Source organism: Oncorhynchus kisutch, linkage group LG11 (assembly GCF_002021735.2).
Source record: "Oncorhynchus kisutch isolate 150728-3 linkage group LG11, Okis_V2, whole genome shotgun sequence".
NCBI classification, from domain to species: domain Eukaryota; kingdom Metazoa; phylum Chordata; class Actinopteri; order Salmoniformes; family Salmonidae; genus Oncorhynchus; species Oncorhynchus kisutch.
Window position 1 is genome coordinate 37,350,332 of NC_034184.2, and position 14,217 is coordinate 37,364,548.

At 43.1% G+C, this 14,217-nt stretch overlaps 1 long non-coding RNA gene across 1 annotated transcript; it reads left to right on the forward strand.

Annotated features, from left to right (window-relative positions):
* The first annotated feature begins 9,329 nt into the window (after positions 1-9,329).
* Positions 9,330-12,904, forward strand: LOC116376220 (uncharacterized). Its single transcript, XR_004211625.1, has 3 exons — positions 9,330-9,461; positions 10,013-10,172; positions 12,795-12,904. It is a non-coding gene; the product is annotated as an uncharacterized LOC116376220 (long non-coding RNA).
* Positions 12,905-14,217: the final 1,313 nt, after the last annotated feature.

Below are 14,217 nucleotides of genomic sequence, written 5' to 3' on the forward strand. Positions count from 1 at the left end.
CTGATCCAATGAACGATTGCATTTCTGTTCAAAATGTTGTATCAAGACTGTCCAAATGTGCCTAATTTGGTTATTAATAACTTTTCATGTTCAAAATTGTGCACTCTCCTCAAACAATAGCACAGTATTATTTCACTGTAATAGCTACTGTAAATTGGACAGTGCAGTTAGATTAACAAAAGTTTAAGCTTTCTGACAATATCAGACATGTCTATGTCCTGGGAAATGTCATTGTTACTTACAACCTCATGCTAATCACATTAGCCTACGTAGGTCAACCGTCCCGTGGATGGGACATCAATCCCAACGAAGTTTAACTTCTTATGGCTGGGGGCAGTATTGAGTAGCTTGGCTGAATAAGGTGCCCAGAGTAAACTGCCTGCTACTCAGTCCCAGTTGCTAATATATGCATATTAGTATATTTGGATAGACAACACTCTGAAGTTTCTAAAACTGTTTGAATGATGTCTGTGAGTATAACAGAACTCATATGGCAGGCAAGAACCTGAGAAAAAATCTGAGGTTGGTCGTTTTTCAACTCATTCCCTATTGAAGATACAGTGGGATATTGTCATGTTGCACTTCAAAAGGCTTCCACTAGATGTCAACAGTCTTTAGAACCTAGTTTAATGCTTCTAATGTAAAGTGGGGGCGAATGAGAGGGAAATGAGTCAGAGGTCTGGCAGAATGCTTTGAGCTCGTGACACTTGTTCACGTGAGAGGTAGCTTGCGTTCCATTGCTTTTCTGGTTGGAACAGTATTGAACATTTATGTTAAAAACATCCTAAAGATTGATTCTATACATCGTTTGACATGTTTCTACGGACTGTAGAAACATTTTGTCTGCTCCTAGTGAACGCGCTTCGTGACTTTGAATTTGTTTAAAAAATGCGCTAACAAAAGTAGCTATTTGGACATAAATGATGGACATTATCGAACAAAACAAACATTTATTGTGGAACTGGGATTCCTGGGAGTGCATTCTGATGAAGATCATCAAAGGTAAGTGAATATTTATAATGCTATTTCTGACTAATGTTGACTGCACAATATGGCGGATATCTTTTTGGCTTGTTTGATCTCTGAGCTCCGTACTCAGATTATAGCATGGTTTGCTTTTTCCTTAAAGCTTTTTTGAAATCTGACACAGCAGTTGCATTAAGGAGAAGTGTATCTAAAGTTCCATGCATAACACTTGTATTTTCATCAACATTTATAATTAGTATTTCTGTAAATTGTTGTGGCTCTCTGCAAAATCACCGGATGTTTTTGGAACTACTGAACATAACGCGTCAATGTATACTGAGATTTGATAAGAATATGAACTTTATCGAACAAAACATATATGTATTGTGTAACATGACATCCTATGAGTGTCATCTGATGAAGATCATCAAAGGTTAGTGATTAATTTTATCTCTACTTCTGATTTTTGTGACTCCTCTCTTTGGCTGGAAAAATGGCTGTGTTTTTCTGCGACTTGGCTTTGACCTAACATAATTGTTTGTTGTGCTTTCGCCAATAAAGCCTATTTGAAATCAGACACTGTGGTGGGATTAACAAGAAGTGTCTTTAAAATGGTGTGAAATACTTCTATGTTTGAGGATTTTTAATTATGGGATTTCTGTTGTTTTGAATTTGGCGCCCTGCACTTTCACTGGCTGTTGTCATATCGATCCCGTTAGTGGGATCTCAGCCCCAAGAAGACTGTAACAGTTTTAAAATCACTATTGGCCTTATGGTAAATTCCTGAGCGGTTTCCTTCCTCTTCGGCAACTGAGTTTGGAAGGATGCCTGTATCTTTGTAGTGACTGGATATATTGATAGACCATCCAAAGTGTAAATAATAATTTCACCATGCACAAAGCGATATTCAATGTCTGCTTTAAAAAAATGTTTTTACCCATCTACAAATAGCTGTCCTTCTTTGCGAGGCACTGGAAAACCTCCCTGGTCTTTGTGATTGAATCTGTGTTTGAAATTCACTGCTCAAATGATGGCCTTACAAGTAATTGTATGTGTGGGGTACATAGATAAGGTAGTCATTAAAAAAATGGAATACTTATTGACTCAAGACATTTCAGCTTCATTTAAAAAAAAATGAATTAGTAAACATTTGAAAAAACATAATTCCACTTTGACAATATGGGCCGTTGTCTGTAGGCCAGTGAAAACAAATCTAAATGTAATCCATTTTCATTCTGGCTGTAACACAACAAAAATTTGCAATACGTCAAATGGTGTGAGTAGTTTCTAAAGGCACTGAATGTGAGTGTGAGGCAGGTTGGTCAGCCAGCTCTTTCATTGACCACAGAAATACCCAGGTCAGCTCTACGTTGCTCTACGTTTCAGTTCCTCGTGGCAGAGAGAGAGAAGGAGTGATATAACGTTTGGAATAGAGAGAAAGCATGTGAATCCCATAAACAGTTCAAGAGAGACCAACAGCACCGCAAGAGTTTTGAGGATGATAGCAAACGCATTAATGTTTTACTCTCATTGAGACAATCACACACATTATTCATTACACAACAGCCTTTATTAATTATACTCAATAATAGATGAAAAAACATATTTTGTCTTATGTTTACGAAGCACACACACTAACACAAACACTTTCACCTGTACCCTATTTGAATAGCTGGAGCGCACCCTGCTTAAATCTCTGCAGTCTTTTCAAACCTGCAATGGTGAGTCAAAGGAAAGAGGGGAGAAAAGCAGTGTTCAATGTGGAATAAAGCCTATAGTATTCTGAATAATATCAGAGATGAGGCAAAGCGAGAGTATTTAATCTGCCCAAAATATGGTTTTGTGATAAGACCAAGTGGGGATTGTTTTGTATGGAGGTCTATGAGACAGATATGAATTACGTGAGGTTTATTTAATCTGATACACGTTTCGTAATGTTTAGGCTGCTACAAATGTACTGATATAAGTGGATTCACGTAGAATTCCTGCATGACTTAGTTCAGGTTGGAATTGTCTCACCTGCATTCCATCTATGAGGACATGTATTTCCATTGTAAGAGCAGTCACTTGACTATCTTGTCTATATAATAGATTGTCTTTGATAATACAGTATTTAATGCAGTAATTATATGGCACTTCCTACCGAATGTGTGATCTGCAAGGCTAGCCTGCCCTCTTCTGGTGAATTGAAGGGAAAGGCAATATATTCAACATTGCCTTTAACATTGTAAACCATGGAGACAGGACACCCTCTAACCTAAATAAAGTCAAAGCTTATACACTACAAAAGTATGTGGACACCCCTTGAAATTAGTGCATTCGGCTATTTCAACCACACCCATTGCTGACAGGTGTTTAAAATTGAGCACACAGACATGCAATCGCAATAGCAAAACATTGACAGTAGAATGGCCTGTACTGAAGAGCTCAGTGGCTTTCAAAGTGGTACCGTCATAGGATGTCACCTTTCCAACATGTCATTTAGTCACATTTTTGCCCTGCTAGAGCTGCCCCAGTCAATAGGAAGTGCTGTTATTGTGAAGTGGAAACGTCTAGGAGCAACAACGGCTCAACTGCTAAGTGGTAGGCTACACAATCTCACTGAACGGGACCTCCGAGTGCTGAAGCTCGTAAAAATCATGTCTTCTGTAGAAACACTCACTACTGAGTTCCAAACTACCTCTGGAGGCAACGTCAGCATAATAACTATTTGTTGGGAGCTTCATGAAATGGGTTTCCATGACCAAGCAGCTGCACACAAGCCTAAGCTCACCATGCGCAAGGCCAAGTGTCGGGCTGGAGTGGTGTAAAACTCGCCACCATTGGACTATGGAGCAGTGGAAATGCATTCTCTGGAGTGATGAATCACGCTACCTGCCAGAAAGCATAGTGCCAACTGTAAAGTTTGGTGGAGGAGGAATAATGGTCTGGGGCTGTTTTTCATGGTTCGGGCTATTCCCCTTAGCTCCAGTGAAGGGAAATCTTAACGCTACAGCATATAATGACATTCTAGACGATTCTGTGCTTCTAACTTTGTGGCAATAGTTTGGGGAAGGCCCTTCCCTGTTATAGCATGACAATGCATCCGTGCACAAAGCGAGGTCCATACAGAAATGGTTTGTCGAGATTGGTGAGGAAGAACTTGACTTGCCTGCACAGAGCCCTGACCTCAACCCCATGGGATCGCCCAACATCAGTGCCCGACCTTAATAATGCTTGCGGCTGAATGGAAGCAAGTCTCCGCTGCAATGTTCCTTCATCTAGTGGAAAGCCTTCCCAGAAAAGTGGAGGCTGTTCTAGCAGCAAAGGGGGGAACCAACTCCATATTAATACCCATGATTTTGGAATGAGATGTTCGATGAGCAGGTGTCCACGTACGTTTAGTGTATTTCTTCCTCTGATGTCTGTATTGAAGAGAGAGGGTAAGAGTAGGGAATACAGAGTTATACCCAAAAGAACATTGGGGTTAAGGAGTAATAACAGTAGATCAAGGGCACTAAAGCTAACCCATCCCATGGAGGAAGGGTGTGAGACATGGAGAGGGCTGTGTGTGTCTCTGTGGGGTCATCTGAAGGTATTTATAGCTACTTCCTCTTGCGCTCTGTTGCCATGACGTCATTCACATAAGTCTGTGTGTGTGTGTTTCCTGTAGCGTGTCTGTTTAACATTTGAGTCATTGAGCACTCTCTTATCCAGAGCAACTTTCAGGAGCAATTTGAGTTTTGCCTTGCTCAAGGGCATATTTTCAGATTTTTCAGTCAGCTCAGGGATTCAAACCAGCAACCTTTAGGTTACTGGTCCAACGTTCTGAAGCACTAGGCTACCTGCCTAGACACATCTGTTGTGAGATGGGTGGTCCTGTCCCACCAGCGCTGACATCAGCCGGTCACAGCCAATCAGATGGCGACCCCTCCCCGTTTCATGCTTCGGCTCGGCCGGCATTCCGAAAGCACGCCACTATATTCCGGGAGCGTTCCCGAGTCAGGTAGCGCAAACATCCCACTCCCGGCTGAAAGAGGGCACCGCTGAGAGTGTAGGATGTTTACACTGACTGAAGCCCGGAGAGGTCATTGGTCAGAAGTTAGATGATCAAGGATAAGATTACCCTAATCATAAACTTTACAGGACTGCATAACAATACTCCTTAACAGTGTACTTTCCTTGTCCCCTTTCCTTCAAGAACACTGTTTGGTAAAATGACATGACAAGTTTCGACCGTGTTGCTTGTCAGTGGTCAGAATGGGCAGTAGATAAAGGTAGTATCCTAGACAAGGAAATTAATTTAGAACTATTGAGATGCAGCCCATGATGAGGAAAACAAGATAGCAGACGACTCCCACGGAATAGCATTATCTGACATTTGAGATCCCTGGGTCCCTGGCCCGTGTTCAGCTTTCCGTCATCCCCCCGCCTCTCTTCTCTCCTGAGGATGTAACCCCTCCCTGCCACTGTTAATCAACTGGCCTGAACAGAGCCTCGCAGTCATTTCCTATCCTCCCTCTCCCTTTCTCCCACTCTCTTATTCTGAACTCCTTTGGGCACAGTCATCAGAGATGGTGCTAACAGACACACAGCATAAGGAAAAGTAGCAGAGTGTGTGTGTGTGTGTGTGTGTGTGTGTGTGTGTGTGTGTGTGTGTGTGTGTGTGTGTGTGTGTGTGTGTGTGTGTGTGTGTGTGTGTGTGTGTGTGTGTGTGTGTGTGTGTCCAGTTTGTTCACTTTTCAGTCGTCATGAGGAAAAGGAGACACAGTAAGAAAACCATCTAACTGAACTAAGAGAATTGAGACTTATCCATATTTGTAATCACTGTGGGTTTGCTCCCCTGGGATGGCCTGTCAAACTGAGAGCTGTCCAGAGTGCTGAAACAGAGTGTGCACACCTAAACATATTTGGATTGAATTGATCAATTCATGTTACAGGATGGCTAGAGTCCACACTATAGGTCTAAGACTCTAAATAAAATGGAGGCATGACAATCAGTAGGAATGTGGCCCTTGCAGGAGTTTGACTTATTGCTCAAGCTAGCATACGGCTCTGTTTGGCTCTATGTGCGCGCTAGAGTAAGCCTCTTTGTTTTTATGGCAGACACAGTTGACTCGGTAAGCCTAATAGTGATGGCTATAACAGTTGTCGCTATGTAAAAATATCTGTATAGTAGTTGTGATGATAATAGCAGTTGGCAGCTGCAAACATCCGACTGAAAGCCCTATATGAAACACCAGCTTTCAGTCAAGGATGTTTACAGTAGCCCATACTGCCAGTTGTCCTGGAGAGTGTATATGCACACTGCTAAAACCAGCATAGCCATATATGTATATCTCCCGTTCAGTTTGGCCTACTATCGCCATGTTAGCACCAAAGGTCCCACAACATGCTAAGTACATTGTCATTGTATTGGAACAGTTGGTGTTGACATGGCGCCTTTCAAAAATCCCAAATCTCCAACAAACTTGGCTCAGTAGCTACAGCTCTGGAGTCCAGTATAGGGTCACTGGTCTCCGGTATGTTTTCTCTGCCTTTCCTTTGTTGTCCTGTAAGCATGTGACATTCCACGACGGCAGCCCCCCCACACAATGTACTGGCGTCATATTTCCCATGTAAACACCACACAGGGCTTCTGTTTAGCCATCACACACACTCCCACAGGCACACAAACACACACACACGCACACACACACACACAGTGAAATAAACTGATTGCCCATTCACACAAAAAGCAGTGTGTCTGCATTGTAGAACTCTCTCCCAGTGGCCTTTCCACCCCTGATCACCCAACCAAAACTCTGACTTCCTGCCTCCCCCTGTTAACCCTCTCCTCCTCCCACCATGCAATCACAAAGTGGCCATTTCTGTGTTTACCCTACACACTCCCCCACACCCGCCCTAACCCTACCCTCTGCTGTGTGACACTGGTGTGTCTCTAAATGTAGGGGATAACTGTCTATGCTGTGTGTTCTTCAAAAGTTTTCTACAAGTGTGTGTGTGTGCCTACATGTGCCTGTGCATGTAATCACATGTGTATGCTGTGAAAAGATAAGGTGAGGAATGCATCACTACATTCTATAGCCCTCCCACCTTATTCCAAGTGCTCTACCACCTAATCCTGTTCCAACATATCAACCAACTCTACCTTTATTTCACATTGAGTGGACAGTTTAAGTGTGTTACTGTTGGGCTAACGTCCTTGGAATGTCTGTTTTCCTGTTCAGCTGTGATACCATCGCTAGCATGGTCGGGTGTGTGTTTGTCTGTATAATGTACACAGTACATGTACGTAACTGTATGCGTGGCTGTCTATGTGTATGTCATACTCGTATGTATGTGTGTCTGGAAACTACATACAGTACATGTGTATCTGTGAGTGTGTGTGTGTGTGTGTGTGTGTGTGTGTGTGTGTGTGTGTGTGTGTGTGTGTGTGTGTGTGTGTACCACGGTACTGCTCAGGCTGACACTCCCTGCCTCCCTCCCAGTGCTCAGGTCACTGAGGGAACAAAGCAAACTTTATCAGAATACTGCAATCCCACATTCCCCGGATTCTTAGCACTTGGCAACTGGCGAGCACACAAAGCGGAGGAGGGAGGGAGGGAGGCAGGGAGGGAGGGAGAGGGGGGGGAAGGGTGGGAAGCACTGCCTTTCAGTTCTATTTCCATACAGTAGCATTCCTCACTCTTCAAGACGGACCATTCCCGCTGTACTCATAGGTCCAAAACCTCTCCTGCTAAAAGTATCACGTCTGTAATGTGTTATGCATGTGTTGTAATTCGATGTGTCCCTTATGAGGTGCCTTCAGGGTCCTAAATCAAATACAATGTGTAACGAACTGAGGGCAGTGTGACCTGTAAATGTTAACATGATATACCGTATCAAAGGTCCCGCCCTTTTATAGTGCATTCCCTGTCTCCGTGGAAGGTGTCAAAGTCACAGCAAGGGTATGACTCCACCCACAGAAGACTGTAAACAGAGTAGTGTGATATAGGAGGTCGTGGGATACAGTGAAGAAAGGGTTAACGTTAGCTTCTACAGTAGCAGACTGAGTGGCAGTGTGTGTCTGAGAACTTTACTGCAAACAAGCTGGTAATGAGAGGTGCTGAGTTTACAGTGCTCTCTCTCTGGGCTTCTGTGAGCTCTTGGTCACTCTCAAAGTAGAACACAGACACACAAACACTGGACGGAGAACCCTGAATCTCGCTCGGATCAAGGGCCTCAATCATCAAAGCATTCCACCTAAAATCACGCCTGAGCCACATTTCTCTTGCCTGCCTGTTGGCAGACACACACACACACACACACACACTGCAGCGTAGCAGACCTCACAAGAGAGAAAGGGGGCCAACAAACAGACTATCACATTTAACTAGGCAAGTCAGTTAAGAACAAATTCTTATTTACAATGACAGCCTACCCTAACCCAGACGACGCTGGGCCAATTGTGCACCGCGCAGCCTGGAATCGAACCAGGGTATGTAGTGACACTGTGACGCAGTGCCTTAGACCGCTGTGCCATTCGGGAGCATGAAGACCTAGACAAAATAACCTCAACAGCCCCCACCTATGCATGATTATAAAAGCCATGCTCTTTGCCTATGTAGACTTGTGACATCGAGGCTTATAACCTCCAAACCACCTAGCATTGCAGATTATTGTTCTGGCCAGTGGCCACCATCTTTTGCTTTAACATAAACAACTCTCAACCATGCTCATAGCCACTCTGCAGTAACCTCAACACTGCTCCTATATGACAACTGATGACCTCATTCACAACACTAGCTTATGAAGTCATATGACCGCCACACTCCTTGCCTATGTAGGTTTGTGACCTTCCCATTCCACAACTATGAATTCTTATGGAAGGCCCTAAAAATGGTCAAAGACTCCAGCCACCCAATTCAAAAACGGTTCTCTCTGCTACCAACTATCTGACAGACTCTTTTTGCTCTTTTGACTCCTCACATTCACTGCTGCTACTGTCTAATTCCTATCCTATTGCCTAGTCCCTTTATCCCTACCTATATGTACACCTCTACCTCAATTACCTCGTACCCAGACACATCAGACACATCGACTCAGTTATTCATTGTGTTATTATTTTTTCTATAATTTCTATTTTTTTTCTCTGCATTGTTGGGAAGGGCCTGTAAGTAAGCATTTCTCTGTTAGTCCACTCCTGCTGTTTACAAAGCATGTGACAAATAAAATGGGATTTGATTTATGACCTTCAATCTCCTAAAGCCTTATGAAGGCTTGTGGTTGTCACACTGCCTGGGATGTGTGTGTTTAGCTCAGTCCTTTGGTTCGGACACATGTTTCAATACCCTATCTGATAGCACAGACCCTGCCCCCTTAACCCCCTCTGTCATCTTTTCTCTTTCAAGCTTTTTCCGAGAAACTCTGAGATGCCCCAGGGTGGCAGTCAGATGACCTTGGGACAGCGCTCTGCCGGAACTTAATCGAAACGCTGGTATTCCCGAGCACGATCGTGAACGCTAACAGGACAGGTGAGCCATGACACTGGAACACTGATTAACACGGCTAACTCTCAAAGGTCTGCCAGGGGTTAACGTCCTGACACCCGTGATCCCAATGCAAGTGGAGCGGAACAATTTCCTACATAATACTAAGCTTGAGAGAGAACAATTTAACAGTCAGTCATGGTGGTGTGTCTAAACTTAATGGGTGAAAGAGTGTGTGTGGATGTGTTTAACTATATTTCGTGGGGTCCAGAGGTCCCAACAAGAATAGTAAACTAACAAAAATTGGACCATTTTGTTAGTCCCCACAAGGTCAAATGCTATTTCTAGGGGGTTTAGAGTTAAGGTTAGAACGTTTTAGGGTTAGGATTATGTTTAGGGTTAGTTTTAGGGTTAGGTTTTGGAGTTAAGGTTAGGGTATGGGAAAATAGGATTGTTAATGGGACTAAATTGTGTCCCCAAAAGGTTAGTTATGTAAGACTGTGTGTGTGTGTGAGAGAGAGAGGGAGTTTATGTGTATGTGCTTGTATGCATTTGTGCTCTTGCATTCATGTTTGTGAGTGTGTGTGTCTCCACAGTGAAAGAAGAATGTCTAACTCACACTCCCGGCCCAGTATAAACTCCATGCCCTGGCCTGTTCTGAGAGACAGGAAGTGCTCCTATCATCTCCATGGGAAAGAGTGGAGCCGGAGACCCCTCCTCAAACAGAAGGCGGGTTTAGATCAACACACAAAACAGGTTCTCACACACAAAGAGCTTACCTTCACAATACCTTACAGAAAACCACTAACCCTTACAGTTTAACTATGACTATTTAGAGGTGAAAAACATGTCATGCCTTTGTGATGCATGTCAGTGTTTTCAGGAGGGTGTTATATAGACACATTTGGAGGTAGATGTAAAATAAAGAGTACCAGAGCCATATCTATAACTTGGGGGTATAATAAACAATATATAAAAAGTCAGCTATAAGCCTAACTAGAACACTAGGCTATTTATCCCTGAATAAATAGTGATTTTTTTTGTTTTGTTTTCAACAATCAATAATTATTTATAAAATGTTTCTAAGCATGATTTCCTTTGTTTGTAAAGATTCAACAATAGTCTTGTCTGCACCGTGAAATAGAAGCGCTTTCTTCCCGCCATGAATGGCTGGCAATTCTCCGAGCCTTACAGCGCCATTGAACTGCTTGGGGATGCAATTGACGCATCCTAGTGGAACTGCCGAGATGCACCATGTATATTTTTTTATCCCCGAGGAAACAGAGGAGGTGGAAGAGGTGAGGTTGAGGCTCTTCCAAAAAATATCATCGTTTTCTTTGGACATACTCTAGGCTACTTACCGCTTCACCTCGTCAACGAAAATGTAAAAAGTTAACAGCGTTAGGCAAGTTATGCCGGTCCGGGACGAATAAACTCTCCGCTTTCGCGGTACAGGCAGCCCGATATGTCTTGATAGTAGGTTGTACTGTAGTGTTTGCAAGAATGGACAACCGCTGGTATCATGCTGCGTTAAAAGTCTCCGTTGTGTCTCTGACAATGCCTACCTGGACACAACATTCCCGGTCGAGGCAATTGAGTTGTCTTCAGATAAAGTTCACAATAACACCAGAAAATTATCCAGAAAAGCACACTTATCTGGCTGTAAAGTGTGGATATACAGAACTGCAAAATTTCAAAATATTCTGAGGGGACAGTTTCCGGGTAAAAGCGTCCTTGTCCTCCGTCTTTTTCGAACTGTCACCCTTTCTTTCGTCCTGTCAGTCTGGAGTTTTTCTATTAAGATTCTTGGACTCGAGTCCCTCCCCTTTCTGGCAGAGCTGACCAATGGCAGAGCGGACTGTGCGTATCGAAGGGGAAATAATAGCCTGTTCGCCAACGTAACCTTGCGGGCGTCCTTCCGTTGCCATCCATGACCTCCAACTGTCCGTCGGTGTTCCAAGGCTCGAGAATAGCACCTCCATCCGTTATCTTTTACTGTAGGCAACATTGAATTAGTGGTGAATTGACAATTTCCCTTAAACGCACACACATCCCTCTGCAATGTGTTCCTCTTTGGTTTTCACCTGGCCTATGGAATCTGTGAAATTAAATGACCAATGTGCCCACTGCCCTACTGAAGAAATTAGAGTAGTAGCCTCATAATAAACTGTCTGTAATTTGGGGTCAAATACTATAGATTAATAGGAGAACAGGAAATAACCTTTTTATGTCTCTGATGCCCTTGGTCACTTTCACACGCGCATGCAGGCGCACACACAGACAGAACTGACGAATAGAACTGTAAGATGCCCATGCATCTCCCCCCTATTTCCAAAACAAGGTTTAGGACACAAACCAGCCTTGCCAGGAGAGACCAGCAGGGTAGCAGAGCAGGTTTGACTGTCAGAGGAGAGGTTCTGTATTTGTACTCATAGCAGTAATGTGAGATGGGGGTTGTCTCAGAGTGAGTGGCAGTGACACCCAAAGCACCTCCAGATCCCTCTACACCACACATGTCCTGTCTCAATCAAATCTAACCCATTTTGGGGATGGTATAAATGGTATAATTGATCTACTTTCCATCACCAATATTATTATTATTATTTTTTTAACATCAGTGCAGGGGAAGGAACGGAGACTGGAAGGGGACACCACTTCCGACTATTGCAATGAAACACACGGGTTCAGTCAGAATTTCCGAACACCCTACATTTTAGAGACTATTGAGATGAGATACATTTGAAACCAACTAAAGCAAATGGCTTTTTAGTGACAAGCTTTATATTCTGCGCCATCTAGTGGAGTAATCCGAGCTGTACATGACCTTTGCCATTCGGCCACAACACGTGCAAGGTGAAGGGGACAATCTATACGTAACCTTGTCCGTAAATCTGCTAGTATTTATGCATGCCATGAACCATCATGACTTTTAAGGACTCCAAATGAGACATTGAAATGATAGCCTATGTTTGTTTTAAAAACAAGCTTTATTCCTGAATTCCTATGTTTACATTTGATCAACACTTTCCAAATACTGGCTCTAAATATGAGCATTGATTTGAGGATTAGAAAACATTTCAATTATACGGATTGCTAAAGACACAGTTATGGTAAGTCTATGGGACGGAAAAATTTCAATTCAGTGCAGTCTATCAGTTGTTTTTGTGTCTGAGTGTGTCTTCTAGGCTCGTCTATGCTCTTTCCATGCCTTCCTCCCTCCCTCGCTCTCTCTCTGTCTCTTTCCATGTGTGTGTGTTAGTGTCAGTCATCTATACTATAATATACTATAATGATGTATTATTCTCCACTACAAGCCATAGTGTTTTGTGTGTGTGTTTTAGTGGGGGTCGTCTATATTCTTTATGAAGTGTTCTCCAGTGTACAGGCCATCTGCAGGCTGTTGGAGCGAGCGGAGCATCAACCATGGGGGTCCAGCACCACTTCACCCAGACCAACCACTCTCCTTCATATAGGCCGGGGCCTCGTCTGCTGCTGCCTCCTCACTGTTTCCTGCAGGGTACACACACCGCAGAGAGCGATGGATGAAGTCGTGCATGGATGAAAGTATAAATGGACAAATGAAGGAATGGATGTTTAGCCCAATGCAACATTACTGGCTTCAGTTTATATCATAAATCATATGTGTGTCTGTGTGACACTGTGTGTTTGTGTGTGAGGGAGATAGTTACCTAGTTACCATGTGGAACAGGATGAGTTTAGCCATGAGTTTGGATGTGTGACCTTCATGATGGCTTCTCCATATCCTGTGGGGGACACTGCTCCCACCTTGTTATCAGCATAACCCCCACATCCTGGCACACACACACACACACACACACACACACACACACACTCCCTTCTACGAAAGAAAAAGGATAAAAGTATTGGGACAGTGACACAATTGTTGTTGTTTTTGGCGCTGTACTCCATCACTTTGGATTTGAAATTATACAATGACTGAGGTTCAAGTGCAGACTGTCAGCTTTAATTTGAGGATATTTTCTTCCGTATCGGGCGAAGATGTCCACTAAACATAGAATCACATCATGTATCCGTCTCTGATAAATTGTGAATGTCTTTGCAAGTGATGTATAAAAATATGCTTAAAATGAAAACCAAGATGATCGCATTTAAACATAAACAGTAAGCCAGGACTGCCCAACCCTCTTTCTGGAGATGTACCGTCCTGTGGGTTTTCAGTCCAACCCTCTTCCTGGAGATGTAGCGTCCTGTGGGTTTTCAGTCCAACCCTCTTCCTGGAGATGTACCGTCCTGTGGGTTTTCAGTCCAACCCTCTTCCTGGAGATGTACCGTCCTGTGGGTTTTCAGTCCAACCTTAATTTAACATACCTGATTCTACTAATTAGCTGCTCAACAAGACCTTAACTAGCTGAATCAGATATGCTAAATTAGGGTTGGACTGAAAACCTACAGGACAGTAGATCTCCAGAAAGAGGGTTGGGCAGCCATGCGGTAGGCTATAGGCCTATTTATTAAATCATAGTGAAATACATCTCATGTTCAATAAATTGAGTTCTATTTTGCTACTTGTAGGCTACTGTCTGTCATTTGTCTCAATATATTTCGTGATCTGTAGTCTAATGTTTGCAATGACGTGCCAAATCAGTGATTTAGTGAATTTTTATTGGGTAAGCTTAAGAATAACCTGCATCAATTTGCAGACAGTAGTCCATCTATTGTAATCTTTGCCTGGTCCAGATATTAGTCAGTCAGCCTATACATGTGCATGTCTAGACAGCTCAAGATGTACCTTTAGTCCTTAAGGTCCAAGGATCTTATA